The following is a 17238-nucleotide window of genomic DNA, read 5'->3' as shown; positions in this document are numbered from 1 at the left end:
TTCTTTGTTATGTTTTAGCATTGTTTCTATTGTTATTTTGCTGCACAGGTTTTATCAATGAGTATCTTTTAACTAAAAAGCCTTGTCACTACCTCACAGAGGTTAGTCAAAATACTTACTGGGTAGATGGGGTCGGTTATACTCATACTATACTTCTGCACCTTGCATGCAGATCTTGGAGTTGATGCTACTACGCATGGCGGGAGATGGCATTGAAGATGTACCCGTTGTCCGGACATGACTACCATTTATCCTTGGTAGTTTTAGATTTTATTTCTGTTTATGTATAATTCAATAGATATTGTATTTATTCATCATATTAGTTTTGTAAATCCAAATCGTAGTCGCTCGTGACTTGTACTATCAGTCCTTAGGAAGTTGTATAAATTTTAGTTATTTCACTTATTGGCTTCATATTAATTCCGGTAGAATTATGTTGATCTCATTTGGCTTACCTATCGGGTCGGGTTAGGTGCCATCATGACTAGGCGGATTTTGGGTCGTGATATGAGGTTGGTAGGCTAGTTGATGCAGCACCACTCACTTGGACTCAGTTTTCGAATCTTTTTTTTAGGGAGTTTGTTTCCTAGACCCTTCGGGATGCATGACCTACAGAGTTCGAGTTGTTGCTTCAGAGGACTATGACAGTGTCACGGTATGCCATGAGGTTTAGTGAGTTATCCCGCCATGCACCTTCTTTGGTATCTATAGTCAGAGAGCGAGTCCGCAGATTTTTCGAGGGGCTCAATTATGGTCTTAGATTGAGTATTGCAAGGGAGCTAGAGAATGATACTCCATTTTCAGCAGGTTGTGGATATCGCCTACAGGTTGGAGTGTATGCGTATCCAGGAGAAGGAGGATAGTGAGGCCAAGAGGCCTCGGGATTTGGGAGGATTTAGTGGTTCCCGCTCTATAATTTCAGCTCGTCATGGTAGAGGTTTTGTCAATCAACTAGTTCATTCGGCACTTCAGGCTACTTATACTGATCCAGCTATTCTGAGGTCTCAGATGTCCCATTGGGCATAGCCACTTTCCAGTGTACCTCCTGCACGGGGTGCCTACAATGGTCATTCTATCCTACCAGGTCAGAATTAGTTTCAGCAGCCACGCCTGCAGAGAGGTTGTTTCAAGTGTGGTGATACTAGGCATGTGGTGAGGGTCTATCCCAGATTTAGGATGGGTGCACCTCCACAGGGTCCACAAGATTTGGTTGCTGCTCCAACTGTTACTCCACCTGCAAAGCCAGCCAGGGGTGGAGGACAGGCGGATAGAGGTCATCCTAGAGGGGGAGTCCAGGCCCGTTATTTTGCTTTTTTGGGTAGGACTGAGGCTGTTGCATCAGATATTATCATCACTAGTATTGTTTCGTTTGTCATAAGGATGCATCAATTTTATTTGATTCGGGTTCCACGTGTTCATATGTGTCATCTTACTTTGCTTCATATTTGGATATATCTTGATTCTTTGAGTGTCTTTGTATATGTGTCTACGCTTGTTAGGGATTCTATTGTGGTAGACCGTGTATATCGGTCATTTTTGGTCACTATCGAGAGTTATAAGACTAGGGTTGATCTTCTATTACTCAATATGGTGGACTTTGATGTGATTTTGGGTATGGAATGGTTGTCACCATATCATGCGATTCTGGATTGTCACGCCAAGACCGTGACATTAGCCATGCCATGTTTGCCGTGGTTGGAGTGGAGCGGTACATTGGATTATATTCCTAGCATGGTGGTGTCCTTTCTGAAGGCACAACAAATGGTTGAAAGGGGTGCTTAGCATATCTAGCCTTTGTGAGGGATGCCAGTGTTGATACTCCTACCGTTGAGTCATTTCCAGTAGTACGAGATTTCCCATATGTGTTTCCACCAAACCTACCGGGCATGCCACACGATAGGGATATCGATTTCTATATTGACTTGGTACCAGACACTCAGCCCATCTCCATTCCACTATATCGCATGGCACTAGTGAAGTTGAAGGAACTAAAGGAACAGCTTTAGGAGTTGCTTGATAAGGGTTTCATCCGACCGAGTGTCTCGCCTTAGGGTGCTCCAGTTCTATTTGTGAAGAAGAATGATGGCTCTTTGAGGATGTGTATTGATTACAAGCAGTTGAATAAGGTTACAGTCAAGAACAAGTACCCATTAGCGCATATTGATGATTTATTTGATCAGCTTCAGGGTGCTCGGGTATTCTCAAAGATTGATTTGAGATTAGGGTACTATCAGTTGAAGATTCGGATTCAGACATTCCAAAGACGGCTTCCAGGATTCGCTATGGCCACTATGAGTTTTTGGTGATGTCTTTTAGCCTGAACAATGCCCCATCAACCTTTATGCACTTGATGAATAATCTATTCCAGCCATATCTTAATTCCTTCATCACGTGTTCATTAACGACATATTGGTATATTCTCGCAGCCGGGAGGATCATGAGTAGCACTTGAGGATTGTGATCCAGACCTTGAGAGATAAGAAGTTATATGCTAAATTCTCAAGGTGTGAGTTTTGGATTGATTCGATGGCATTTGTGGGCCAAGTAGTGTCTAGTGAGGGGATTAAGGTGGATCAAAAGAAGGTAGAGGCAAATCAAATTTGGCCCAGACCATCTTCTGTTATCGAGATCCAAAGTCTTCTAGGCCTGGTCGTGTATTATCACCGTTTTGTGGAGGGGTTTTCATCCATCGCAGCTTCTTTGACTAGATTTACTCTGAAGGGTACCTCATTCAGGTAGTTTGACGAGTGTGAGGAGAACTTTCATAAGCTCAAGACTGTCTTGACCATAACTTCATTTTTGGTTTTGCCTTTAGTATCGAATTCTTATACAACTTATTATGATGCTTCGCGGATTGGCATTCGGTGTGTATTGATGCAGGAGGGTAGAGTGATTGCTTATGCTTCATGTCAGTTGAAGCCCCATGACAAGAACTACCCAGTACATGATTTGGAGTTGGCATCTATTCTTCACGCGTTGAAGATTTGGAGGCACTATCTCTACGGCGTGTCTTATGAGGTATTCATAAATCAAAGGAGCCTACACCACTTGTTTAAGCAAAAGGATCTAAACTTGAGGCAACAGAGGTGGTTAGAGCTATTAAAGGACTTTGGTATCACCATTCTTTATCATCCCGGGAAGGCTGATGCTTTGAGTATGAAGGATGAGAACATGGGTAGTCTTGCTTTTATCCCAGTTGGGGAGAGACCTTTAGCATTGGATGTTCAGGCTTTGGCCAACAAATTCTTGAGGCTGGATGTTTCGGAGCCTAGCCGTGTTCTTGCTTGCGTGGTTTCACGGTCTTCTTTGTTTGAGCGCATCAAGGTGTGCCAGTATGATGATCCCCACTTACTTGTCCTAAAAGACACAGTACAATACGGTGATGCCAAGGAGGTTACTATTGGAGATGATGGGGTGTTGCAGATGCAAGGCTGGATTTCTATGCCCAATGTAGATGGGTTGCGGGAGCTAATTCTCTAGGAGGACCATAGTTCACGGTATTCCATTCATCTGGGTACCGTACAAATGTACCAATACTTGAGGCAGCATTACCGTTGGAGAACAATGAAGAAAGATATTGCGGAGTATGTGGCTCTGTGTTTAAATTGTCAGCAGGTAAAGTACGAGCATCAGAGACCAGGCGATTTGTTTTAGAGGCTTGATATTCCAGAGCGAAAGTGGGAGCGTATCACCATGGATTTTGTAGTTGGACTTCCACGGACCTTGAGGAAATTCGATAAAGTGTCGGTCTTTTGGATGAACTGACCAAGTCTGCACACTTCATTCAAGTCGTGACTACCAACTTTTCAGAGTGGTGGCTCGAATTTTTTGGGAGATTGTTCGTCTTTATAGTGTGCCGGTGTCTATTATCTCTGATCGAGGCACACAGTTCACATTTTATTTCTGGAGAGTTGTGCAACGTGATTTAGGCACACAGGTTGAGCTGAGCATGACATTTCATCCACAGATGGCAGATAGTCCGAGCGCATTATTCAGATATTGGAGGCCAGATATTGGAGTTCGCATAACATAACAACTATCACTCGAGCATCAAGATGGCTCCTTATGTGCCCGTATATGAGAGGCTATGTCATTCTCCGGTTGGATAGTTTGAGCATGGGGAGGCTAGGTTGTTGGGCAATGATTTGGTTCAGGATGCTTTGGAGAAGGTGAAGTTGATTCTCGAGCAGCTTTGTATAATGCAGTCCAGGCAGAAGAGTTATGCTGATAGGAGGGCTCGTGATGTGGTATTCATGGTGGGTGAGAGAGGTTTACTAAGAGTTTCACCCATGAAGAGTGTGATGAGGTTAGTGAAGAAGGGCAAGTTGATTCCTCAGTACCTGGGTCCTTCTGAGATTCTTGAGATAGTGGGTGAGATGGCCTACAGACTTGCTTTTCCACCTAGCGAATCGGGAGTTTACCCCGTGTTTTATGTTTCCATGCTCCAAAAGTAATGGTGATCCGTATCATGTGTTAGATTTCAGCTCACTGCAATTGGACAAGGATTTGACCTATGTTGAGGAGTCGGTGGCTAATTTGAACATGCAGATCCGGAAGTTGATGTCAAAGAGCATTGCTTCAGTAAAAATTCAATGGAGAGGTCAACCAATAGAGGAGGCGACCTGGGAGATCGAGCATGATATGCATAGTTGTTATCCTCATCTTTTTGGCACTTCGGGTATGTTTCTATACTTGTTTGAAGACGAGCATTTTTTTAAGAGGGGGAGAATGTAACGATCCAACCGGTCATTTTGAGTATTTTTAGCCATGATTCCCTTATTTGATGCTTTATATATGTGTATTTATGGTTATGTGAATTGCTGGGTTGATTGGTGTGATTTCGGTAGAGTTTTGGATTTATTTGGGATATTTAGTCCCTTGGTTGAGGGCTTTAGTTGTAAGAGTTGGCCGAAATTTGACTTTTGTGTAGATGGCTCCGGAATGGTATTTTGATAATTCCAATAGCTGCATATGATTATTGTGGACTTAGGCATATGTCCGGATGTAGTTTTGGAGGTCCATAGGTTAATTTCATACTTTCTGGCCGAAGTTGGAAGATTGAAGGTTTGTAAAGGTTGATAGGTTTGACCATGAACTGACATTGTCGGAGTCTGGCTCGTATTGTAGTTCTTGGAGTTGGTATAGGTCTATTATGTCCTTTGGGACTTGCATATAAAATTTGAGGTCATTCCGAGTTGATTTGACATGGTTCGGCATGAGTTTTAGATGTTAAAAGTTTATTAATTCATTAGCCTTAAATTGAGGTGTGATTCGTAGTTTTGATGTTGTTTGGTATGATTTGAAGCCTCAATTAGGTTGGTGTTATGTCTTGAGACTTGTTGGTGTGATTTGACGGGGTCTCGGGGGCCTCAGGTATATTTTGGATGGGCTACGAGCCATTTTCTTCTATTTTGGATTGTTGTTAGCTAGTGTCTGATTTTCTCCTTCACGATCGCGAAGAGGAAATCACGATCACATAGGGTTATCCGGAGGCAGGTGGTTTTTTCCCTTCGTGTTCGCGAAGTGTGGGACACGTTCGCGGAGCTAAGGGAGGCTAAGTCATCGCAATAGCGAACGGGAGCCACTTTCGCTTAGAAGGTAGGTCTGGCTGGGGTGGCACACATTTGTTCATAGCGTTCGTGGGTGTCAGGATGCGTTCGCGGGTGTCAGGATGCGTTTGCGTAGGCATTAGGAGATTGGTCACAGCGTTCGCGACTGGTATGTTGCGTTCGTAAAGAAGAGTTCAGCAGCTGTGCATTTTTGTTCTTCTTGATCGCCTGGGTAGTGTCGCGATCGCGATGTGTATACCTGGGCAGATCTATTTAATACTCTATTTTGAAGGTTTTGGTTATTTTATTACATTTTTAGTCAGAAAAGCTCGGGTTTTAGCGATTTTGGAGGGGATTTTCACGCTTTGGATTGAGGTAAGTATTTTTTTCCTCGGATTTATTTATATTTCATAATTCCAACCTAGATTTTAATGCTTGATTGATGATTTGAATTGGAGAAATTGGAGATTTAAGTAAAGAATAACTTTTTCAAAACATAAATTGATGATTTGAATGCCGATTTGAGGTCGGAATTGGGTGATTTTGGTATGGTTGGACTCATATCGAATGGGTGTTCGGAATTTGTGAGTTTTGTCAGGTTTCGGTGTGCGGGTTCAGGATTGACTTTTTGAGTTTGCTTTTTCTTTTTATTAAATATCGAAACTTTATTATTTGAAATTATTTTCTATGGCTATTATTTATGATATTAAGTTAGTTTGGCTAGATTCGAGCCGTCCAGAGATGGATTTGCACGTGAAGTGCTTATTAGTGGATTGATTTAGCTTGTTTGAGGTAAGTATCTTGTCTAACTGTGTGGGTGGGGGGACTACCGTATAGGATTTGATCTAATTGAATTATTTGAATTGTGTGAAAGACGTGTACATGAGGTGGCAATTGTGTACACGGAGTTTAGACTCTTAGGCTATTAATATGCTTTTGATTGAAGTTATTGTTATATGGAATATCTTTCATTGTTGAGTTATTTCCTGTTTCATTGTGTTGTTGTTAAAATTCCTGTAAACCGCGGACTATGTATTATTATGATATTGGTATTGTTGTTTGTCAATGTTGTGGCATATGGACCCGTGTGGTACGAGTTAATTATTGTGTTGTGATGAGATGCGCATGCAGCGACATAAATGTAGTGTTATTAATGCGCATGTGGTGAGATAAGGGGAATTTATGCGCGTGTTGCTAGTAAGAGGAATTACTTTATTTTGAAGCACACTCAGCGAGATAAGGGGGATAAAGCACGTGAAGCTATTTCGGAAAAAATATTTTAAAATAAATGCTAGGACCACGTGGCGTTATAAGGAAAACTTGTGATTTATGACTTATGAATTGTGACTATGAGGTGTGGTACCTCGGAGTGATTCTTGTTGTAAATTTTGTGTTGGAATCTTCTTATGTTTTGAACTGATATTGTTTTCCCTTAATTTATTTCACTTGTATTTTAATTGTATTTTGATTATTTTGTTGTTTATCACATGTTTACTCTTGTTGCTATTTATTGCTTTTATTTTCCGCTGTTAGCTTTATATAAATATTTTGCACATATTTTCATGTCTAGTGAGTATCATGACTCGTACCTCATCACTACTCTACCGAGGTTAGTTTTGATGCTTACTGGTAGGGGTGTCAATGGTTAGGTTCGACCGGTTATTTTATAAAATTTATATCATACCAATTTTTTGGTTATTCTATTATATATAACCAAAATTAGACTTTTCAAAACCGTCCCAATCATGTCAGTTTCTCTTCGGTATCGGTACGGTTCGGTTAATTTTCGGTATTTTTTAAAATATCATGTAAAATTCACCAGTAGAAGTAGAATACAATAACATACGTTCTTTTATAGGACTTAGGAAAACTCTCTAGACATTTTTACTGTTTAAATGATGATGAATTAAAAAAAATAAAAGATGGCTAGATTATAGATCCATCAACTATTCTAGAACAATGTAAAAGAAACCAAGCAAAGGCAAAAAAAATATAAATCACACGAGTGAAAAGATATTAACCAAGCTGGGACTCAAGAATAAAGTCTATAGAAGATTAAATATTCAAAAAGATAAATCTAAATTATATGAAAGAAAACATATTCAATACATTGTAGTTTGCTACTCATTATCGCTATAATACTTTGTGTCTTGCTAATAAAGATACTTGAAATAACTTAGTTTAAGTAGATGTAGCATAATAAGTTTTAGAAATTAGTATTTTGAGTTTAATTACATCTTGTTTGGATGGTTGTTACCCATTGTATTATATCATATTGTTACTTTAAATACGATGTTTGTTTTGATTGTTACTTAAATTTTATTGAATCGTATCGTTAAATCCGTCGTTATATAACAATAAAATGTGCTACTTTATGTATCGACCGATTTGGTGTGGTCGCGTCGTTACCTTGTCTTTTTCTCTCAATCTCACCCTTCATTATTATTAAATAATTTTATTTTATCATTTACCCTACCTTTTTATATAATAATTTTACCATGTATCATATTTTTTTTTATAATATTACAAGTTTATTATTCATATTGCTGGTGCGTGATATCATGAAACGATGGCAAACGACACAATCTATCCAAACATTGTATTTATCAAACGATACAGTACAATACAATATAGTACGATACGATACATTATGAAACGATACATAACAACCATCCAAACAAGCTGTTACTGGTTGGCTTGTAATAGTTTTCATAATTTCAAGGCCCAAAGAAAAATTTAATGCGTTATTATTTTAAAACTTACTAGATAAATATATTTTTCACATGTAAAATTTATTCGGTACGGTTCGGTATTTTTTTATTTTTTTTATTTTTATAAAATAATATACCTACCTTAATTATCGGTGCGGTTATAGATTTATATAAAAACTTACGGTTTCTTAAAAAGAAACCTAAAAATCGATTCGGTTCGATACGGTTCGGTCGGTTTAGTCGGTTTTCAAATATCCATTGACACCCCTACTTACTGGGTACCGTTGTGATGTACTCATACTATACTCTGACTGTGCCGGATGCTAGTGAGTTGATTCATACATTGCGGAGATTTCAAGGTATACCTACTTGACGCTCACAGGCCTCGAGTCACCTTCTGATATTACTTTTACTACTGTTTATTTTTATTCCAAACAGTGTTGTATTTAGAAATTTCTAGTGTATTGCAGTAGAGTTTATAACTCCGTACTACCGGCTTTGGGAATGTATGACTATTGATGAATTTCAGCTTTTATTATGTCATCTATCAGTTTAAGTTAATAATTAAGTTGTTTATTTCTGTTAAATTCTCAGCATGTGTTAGCCTTACCTAGTCTTAAAAACTAGGTGTCATTACGTTCCTAAAGGTGGATTTTGAGGCCGTAACATTTTAGGAGTTACATAAAGAAATTATGGCCAACTTCTCGCCTTTATAGCCATTTAATGAAGAGCCATGTAATTTAAAATTATTATTTTTAATGTTAAAATACAATATATCTGGTGACCAAGGAGTATTCAATAGTTTAATTATGATTTTAATTAAACCCATAACTTTTATTCCAGACCTAAATTTTCTGTATAAAACTAAAAATATGAGTTGTAAAGCCATAATTCAAACAAGGTGATAAATTTAGTAGTTGAAATTAAAATCTTAAATCCATAAAATTAAAATCATCAATCCGTCTTACTCCGTCTAAAATATGTCCTTTGAAATTGCAGTGCATAAGGTAACATCGAGATTTTTCAATTGTTCATGTTCGGTTGGACCTTTTGTCACTTTTTAACTTAGTGAAAAGGAAAAAGGCAAGGGGGTGGGTGGCACCATGAATAGTAAGTACACGATGATATGCAAGAGAAAAGGTGTTTCAATTTTTAATTTCTTATCATCTTCAAGTGCTGCAGTTGCCGCAGCAACCTAAGCCCTAACTAGTGCTATATGAAATTACGAAGCACTATGGCAGCTACGAGTCATTATGACAACACTTTATGCACATACTTCACTCGAATATGAAGAGAAATTAACTATGTTCCGAAATTTAGTTGGAAAAAAAAATTGAAGATATTAAGGACCCGTTTGGTCATAGATTTTATCAAAATAAATTTGAGTTTTATTTGGCAAATACATGTTTGGCTATAGATTTTGCCTATATTTTGGCCAAATCCCAAATCTCAAAACCAGCTCGGGCCAAAATATCACTATTATATTTTTTTAAAAATTTTCCCAAACTTTTATATTTTATAAAAGACCCCACAATTTATTATTTTGTAACGATGTTGCTTCATCTTCTCGGTCATCTGATAGTGTATCATGTAGTTCATTATAAAAATGATAATTTTGTATCAAATTTATTTATGTTCAGGACTATGGTTTGCGATAATATAATGAATGTTATTGATAATGATATTGTTGGGTATTTGTGATAATTTTTAGAACTTGTGGGTATAAGTCATGTTTCATATTTTTCCAAACCAAACTTCACCCAAAACAGATGTCCAAACACATTTTCATCTTAAAACCAAACTTCACCCAAATTAGATTTTTCAGAATAAATTTGGGAATCTATGGCCAAACACTAGCTAAACCATATTGCTTTTAGTTATAAGAATAAGGGGTCGTTGGATAGGATGTATAAGAATAGTGCTGAATAAAGTGTATCAGTAATCTATGGATTAGTAATGTATGGGTAAATAATGCAAGCATTAGTTATGTAGAGGTTATTTCTTATCGACTGTTTGGTGTAGTGTATTAAAAATTAAAATATATTGCATAATTTTTAAGAAATTTAGTTGTTTACAAAATGCCCTCCATATTTTTTAGCTTTAAACGACTTTAAAGATAATTTTATCTTTGATCACGGTAATGCATGCATTAATAACCTTGGTATTGCTAATACCATGATTTGTTATGTATTAGTTATACATAAGATAATACCAAATAAGTTGTATAAGTAATACTTGCATTAGTAATACAAATGTTGAAACATTGTACCAAATAAGAGATTAGTAATACCAAAAGCTAATTCATACTCCCTCCGCTCCGGTTTATGTAAACTTATTTCCTTTTTGGTCCATTCTAAAAAGAATGACCCCTTTCTAAATTTGGAAACAATTTAGCTTAAACTTACAATTCTACCCTTAATGAGAAATTTTATAACCACACAAATACTTTGGCCCCTTTTTGATTTGTTTAGGACCACAAATTTTAAAAATCTTATTTTTTCTTAAACTTTGTGTCCAGTCAAACATGTTCACATAAATTAAAACGGAAGAAGTAAATTATTTTTTCCAATACATCCTCCTACCGACCCCTAAAATGTTTCCTATACCAAAGTAAGTGTGATTAAATGCTCCCGACAATAACGCGTTTTATCTTTTGGATTTTGATTGCTTGAATCGATTTATCATACAATATGCAACACTACGACAAAAGACTATCTTTGATGTGAATTTAGTAGGGGCCATATGTGACATACGGATTAGATGTCTTCTCGAGATGCTGCCAAAAGACCCGATCGGATCTCCCGGCAATGGTTGCTTTCTTCGTGTTTTTGATTCATTTTGTTATGAAGAAATAAGAAGCGTCCTTTATGTAATTTGAATGGTCACCCTTTTGGAAATGGTGGAGACATACTCTCTCTATTTCAATTTATGTAAACCTATATTTTTTTTTAGTCTGTGTCAAAAAGAATAATCTCTTTCCCTATTTGAAAACAATTTACTTTTATGCAATGATTTATAGCCACACAAAATATATGTGCCTCATTTTACACCACAAATTCAAAAGTCTTCTCTCTTTTCTTAAACTCCGTGTCCAATTAAATGGGTTCACATAAATTGAAACGGATAAAGTATATAATAAGTGTACATAAAAGTACACATTTTTTCTAGTTAATAGTTTTTGCCTTTTTCAAATGTAATGGTTATACATTTAAGTTCGACTGAGCACAAAGAAATCTTGAGTTCAAATCTTGCAGTTACTCATTACAAAAAGAAAATTTCACGTGTTTGATCTATAAAAAAAAAAAAATTACACGTGAAGAGACACATACTCTCATACAGGGTACAATATCATCATGTTGACACTTCATGTAAGGCGGAGGTACCTCTCCCCTTACAAATACAACAACAACAACAACAGCAATCCAGTATAATTTCACTAGTGGACTTTGGGAAAGATAGTGTATACGCAAACCTTATCCCTACCCTGGGATAGAAAGACTGTTTCCGATAGACCCTCGGCTCCCTCCCTTACAAATAATTCAACTTAAATGTAAACATGTTTAACGGGCCTGGTTGACCCGGTTCCGAATCGGTCCAAAACGGTATTAAATCGGACCGGCTCGAACCGGTGATAGGGGGTCGGGTAGGGCTGGGTTTGGGAGTAAGGGGTTGGAACGTTTACATTTTTCTTACCGATTAACTGGACCGGTCAAACCCGATCAAGGTAAATCACTGTTGAACCCGTTAAACGGACCGGCCCGAACTGGTTCAACGACTATTTTCTGAATTTTTTCTTTTTTAAAAAAAATAAATTAATTTGACCGTTGCCCAACGGATATTTTGCAAGAATAGCCTTTTTGGGAAATTTTTTTAAAAATAACACTTTTAGTAATTACTAATTTAGCCCTTTGAAAAACTATAAATACATTCCCCCTCCCCCTACTTCATTTCTTCACTCATCTCTCATTTCTCAAACTCAAATTCTCAATTGTCATTCTCTCATTCTTCACCTAAATTGCAATAAATTATTTGGCTCTCATTTATTTTTTTGAAATTTAATTTATCGTATAATTTGAAGTTTGAATTTTGAACTTTGAACTTTGAACTTTGAACAATTGATGTTTCTTCGTGGTAATATTGGAATTGCGAAAATCATCAAGTGTTCAATTTATTGTGAAATTTGATGCACTTCCTCCAACTCTTTCACTTATTTATAATTTTATTTGCATATTTAATTTTTGTTAGTAGTTAAATTTTCACAATATATTTAATGCTGCAAAAAGAGTGTGTAATAAGATTGTTAATCGGGGTAATCGGAAAAATAAAAAAAGAGTTACTACTTCAATATCTAGTAGCAATTTAAATGACTCTACATATATTTCTGAAATATCACCTGATAATAATATAGATTATGAACAATTACATGAAGATTTCGGTATAGGAGATAATAAATTAGAAATTGAAGATGAGACATCAGTTACACCTAGTAGTGTTGGAGTTGGTAGCAAGGGTTGTGGTCGTGGCACTAGTAGTAGACCACATGTGGCCCCGACTACTAATCAGAGGAAAGAAGTAAAGTTTGAAAATATTTTGACGAAATAGAGAATTCTGATAGAGTTAGATGCAAACTTTGTAAAGATGATTTTAAACATAAGACTAGAGGAAGTTTAGGGGGGGAGGGGGACTGAAACACTTAGTAGACATATGAAAATTACTCATCCTATAGAATGGGGCTCTGATTTAGATGAAAATCAAGGAACTCTAAACTCTAGTACTAGAGGACTTATGAAATATGATCAAATGAAGGAATGTGAAGAGTTAGCAAAAATGATTGCTTTTGGTTGTCTACCTTTATCTTTTGCTTCTTCATCATATCTGACTATGTATATTCAAAGGATTTATAATCTCTTATTTAAAGGTATCCCTAGAAGTACTTATAGATCTGATATCTTTAGACTTTATGGACAATATCAGACATACATACATTATTTGTTTGACCACCTTCCTAGTAGAGTTTCTCTAACTTTTGATATTGGACATGCTGTAAATAAAAATGATTATTTGACAATTACATGTCATTGGATAGATAATAATTATTGTATGCAAAAACGTATTATCGCTTTTAAATATGATGAAAATTAAAGCCATACTGCTATTTTTATAAGTACTACTATTTGCGAAGTTGTTAAATTTTATAATTTTAATAAAAAAGTATTGTGTATGTCTTTTGATAATGCTTCTAACAATAATGCCGCCATTTCAATATTAAGACTGCATTTGAAACCACCACTAGACGAAAATTTTCATGTTAGGTGTGCATGTTATGTTTATAATTTAATTGTTAAAAGTGACCTTGATTTATTTTTGACTGAGATTACTCATATTAGAAGAGCAGTTGGTGTTATTCAAGGAAATAATAGACAATCTAGAATTAAGGAATTTAAGACTAAGTGTACGGAGCATAACCTTAAACCCAGATTCATGCCAGATGAAATTGTTACTAGATGGAATTATACATACTTATTTTTAAAATGTTCCTACAAATATAGATTGTCGATAACTGAAGTTGCTAATGCGCATTGTACTGATCCAAACCGTATGTTAACAACTAATACTTGGGATACCATTAATGATGTTGTTCATTTTTTACATAAATTTTATACAGCTACTGTTGAGTTTTCTGGAGCATATTACCATATTGTTACTATAGCTTTAGTACATATAGCTGAAATTTCTTTTCTACTTCTGAATTTAAGAAGAAAGAAAAATATAAGGAATCTGTTGAAAAAATGCAAGCCAAATTCAAAACATATTTCTTTCCAATTCCTCCTATTTACTTAATTGGTACTGTTTTAAATCCTTCTATTAAGATGCCTAAGTGTCGCCAATTAATCAATGCTTTATATACTTATATGGAGATTGGATCAACTGAAACCCCAGATATATATTGTTGTATGAACAAGCTAAATGATTATTTACAACAATTATATAATTATTATGCAAATATAATTGATGATGAAGCTATTAATGTAGGCAATGTTAATCTCACTATGCATTGTACTACTTCTACTGCATCTGCTACTATGGATGAAGATGAAATCATTGATGGTTATAATATTTGGTCTATATTTCCTTGCACTCAAACCAGTAGCAGGAATATTGATGAATTTTAATTCTACTTGCAAAAGCAACCAGAGCCTCGCACAAAGGAATTTTCACCGTTGGGATGGTGGCATGAGAATGAAAAGCAATTTCCTGTTCTTTCCGCTATGGCTCGGGACATGCTGAATGTGCCAGTTTCAACTGTTGCATCAGAGAGTGCATTTAGTCAAGCAAGACAACAACTAGGAGACGCCCGTCACTCATTGGGAAGTAATGCTTTGGAAGTTTTAGTATGTTTCAGATATTGGATTAGATCGCCACGAAGAAATCAGGTACGTGAAGATATTGATAAACCAGAAGACGGGGAACTTGGAAATATATTAACACATGGTCACCCATCTAAATTTAACACTCCAAAAGATGACCAAGAAGTTCATATTGATTATGAAGAACTTAATAAGGCAATGCAAAACCTTTGAATGTAAACTTTAATTTGAAAGTTTGAAATAAAAAAAGAACTTGCAAATTATAAGTGCAATTTTTTTCCATCTTTGTTGTATTCTATTATCTTAAATTCTTAATGAAGTATTCAAATATAAGGATTTTAAAGCCTTTGCATCCTTTATTCAAACACTCCTTTTATAAAATTAATTTTTTGTTTTATATTTTTACTTTATCTTAATATAAATTACGATAGTTATACAAAATAAAAAATTCAAAAACCCAGCCCGGCCCCTTTGGCTCGTAACCGTTCCGGTTCAATAAAATACCGGGTGGGCCCGAATCCGGTAAACCAAGTTGGGAAAAACCAGTACCGGCCCATATTGGTGATCGGCCGGTCACATTTTTCTTCAACCCGGACCGGACCGTCCCCTGCCACGCATAATTTAAACCCCTACCAGTAGAAAAGCAGCCACATTTGCCCATATGAAAAAACTTAAAAAATTATATTTTTGCTGATATGGCTACTTTTTAGCCATATATTTTATTGTTTATCGATATACCATTATCTTTTCCCCCAAATTGTTTGTCTTCCTTCATGGAAGGACCTTAAGTTTCTTTCAAAACAACATCATAGAAAAGAAAACTCTTTTCAAGCAAAAGCAAAAATAAGAAACTCTTCAATTGCTATAGAAAAAGAAAAGAGAATAGAGTGAAGAGTTCGAAAAAAATTTCTGCACTGAGCCTAGTAAAATAAAAAATACAGGCAAAGCGACTCAATGCTCTTGCAATAAAATTTCTGCCTTTTCTGGCATTAAAGTGCATAATACGAAATACCCATATCCACAATTATTTCAAGGGTTCCAATTAAAAGCAAAGAATTATGAGGTTGAAATTTAAAATTAAGAATAGAAACACATAAATTTGCAAGCAAAGGAACACACACAGAGAGAGAGAGAGAGAAGAGAGAGAGAGAGAGAGAGAGAGAGAGAATATGAAGGATCAAGTGGCTTAAACTTCAAAGCTCTAAGCCTTAGACTCATAGATATACTACAGAAGTCACAAACCCAATTTCCGTTTTGTTCAATTTCGAAGCCTCCAACGGACCAAAAGAATTGGTTCTGAAATGGAAATTATTTGGGTTGCCTCTTATTTATTTGATGTTGATGGGCCAAATGGGTTATAGGTTTCCGGTAATGGGTTATTTAATAGGATATAGGTTTAATTATCACATAAAAATAGCACGGTCTAGCCAGTTTTTGGACTCGTAATTTAAAAATAGCTACATTTTGCAAAGTCATTGAAAAATAGTCATTATTTTGCTGTAACACGGACCGGTCCAGCATAATATACTGGAGATTGGTGCACCTGTGTATGAACCTCCAGCATATTATGCTGGAACTCCAACACGCGAAAAGTTCCAGCATAATATACTGGAGATTGGAGCATCTGTGTATGAACTTCCAGCATATTATGCTGCACCTGTATATTATACTGGAGTTCCAGTATATAGTTCCAGTATATTATATTGGAACTCCAGTATAATATACTGGAACTCCAATATATTATGCTGGAATATTTTCCGGATTTTGATCAGTATTTTCGTTCAAATTTATCTTTACATGAAAAATGGCTAAATTTCGATTACTTTTGAAATTGTGGCTATTTTTCAATTACCACTTGTAAATCTGACTATTTTTGAATTTCTCCACTTATAACCTGGTATGCTAATACTCAGTCCACCGTGTCAATTTAAATGTGGCTACTTTTCTAAAAGTAAGGGGTTTAAATGTCATGATATAATACTATTTTTCAAAATACAAGGGTTAAATCAGTCCCCTTTCGCTTAAAAGAAACTATTAAGATGTGAACTAAAGATGATTAAAGTAGCCATGTGAACTAAAGATGATTAAAGTAGCCATAAAAACAACGAATTGACATAAAAATTTAAACAGACCTGAAGAAGCAGGTATTAGTTGCATTGAATACTAAACAACCAAACAAACAAACATGGACAAGTGAAGCAAAGGGATCCAATAAGCCACAAAGACAACCAACCAACTTATTTCAACATTGGAACAAGCCTGAAGATGCAGATATTTGCTGCATTGAACAAGTGATCTGCCATGGCTTCAGCAACCGGTCGGCAACATTAGTAACATCAAGGAGTATATAGTACCCTTTGCAATCTTTCTGAACAATACAAAAAACAAGTCTTGAAAATGTGATTTCAAGAAATGGGATTGATACAGAAAGGCAGTCCCATTTGGAAAAAGAAAAAGGAAACGGAGATGGTCAATGCCCAGCAGATTGAAATGTAAAAGGAATCAGAAAAATAACCAAACAAATCAATAAGCAAAACAATGAGGAAGAAGAAAATTCTGATTTCAGAGGCTTTCGCGGAAGAGAGAAGGTGGAGAAACCAGGAAATTTTT

General features: G+C 36.0%; 1 long non-coding RNA gene across 1 annotated transcript; it reads right to left on the bottom strand.

Moving 5' to 3' along the window:
- Positions 1-14173: 14173 nt before the first annotated feature.
- On the bottom strand, positions 14174-16850 carry LOC142169900 (uncharacterized). The gene is made up of 2 exons (XR_012699534.1): positions 16761-16850; positions 14174-14563 (listed from the first exon to the last, which is right to left on the bottom strand). It is a non-coding gene; the product is annotated as an uncharacterized LOC142169900 (long non-coding RNA).
- Positions 16851-17238: the final 388 nt, after the last annotated feature.

The sequence above is a fragment of the Nicotiana tabacum genome, chromosome 15 (genome assembly GCF_000715075.1).
Source record: "Nicotiana tabacum cultivar K326 chromosome 15, ASM71507v2, whole genome shotgun sequence".
In the NCBI taxonomy this organism is placed as follows: domain Eukaryota; kingdom Viridiplantae; phylum Streptophyta; class Magnoliopsida; order Solanales; family Solanaceae; genus Nicotiana; species Nicotiana tabacum.
The sequence above is the reverse complement of the archived record's forward strand: the minus strand, read 5'-3'. Positions and strand labels throughout refer to the sequence as shown.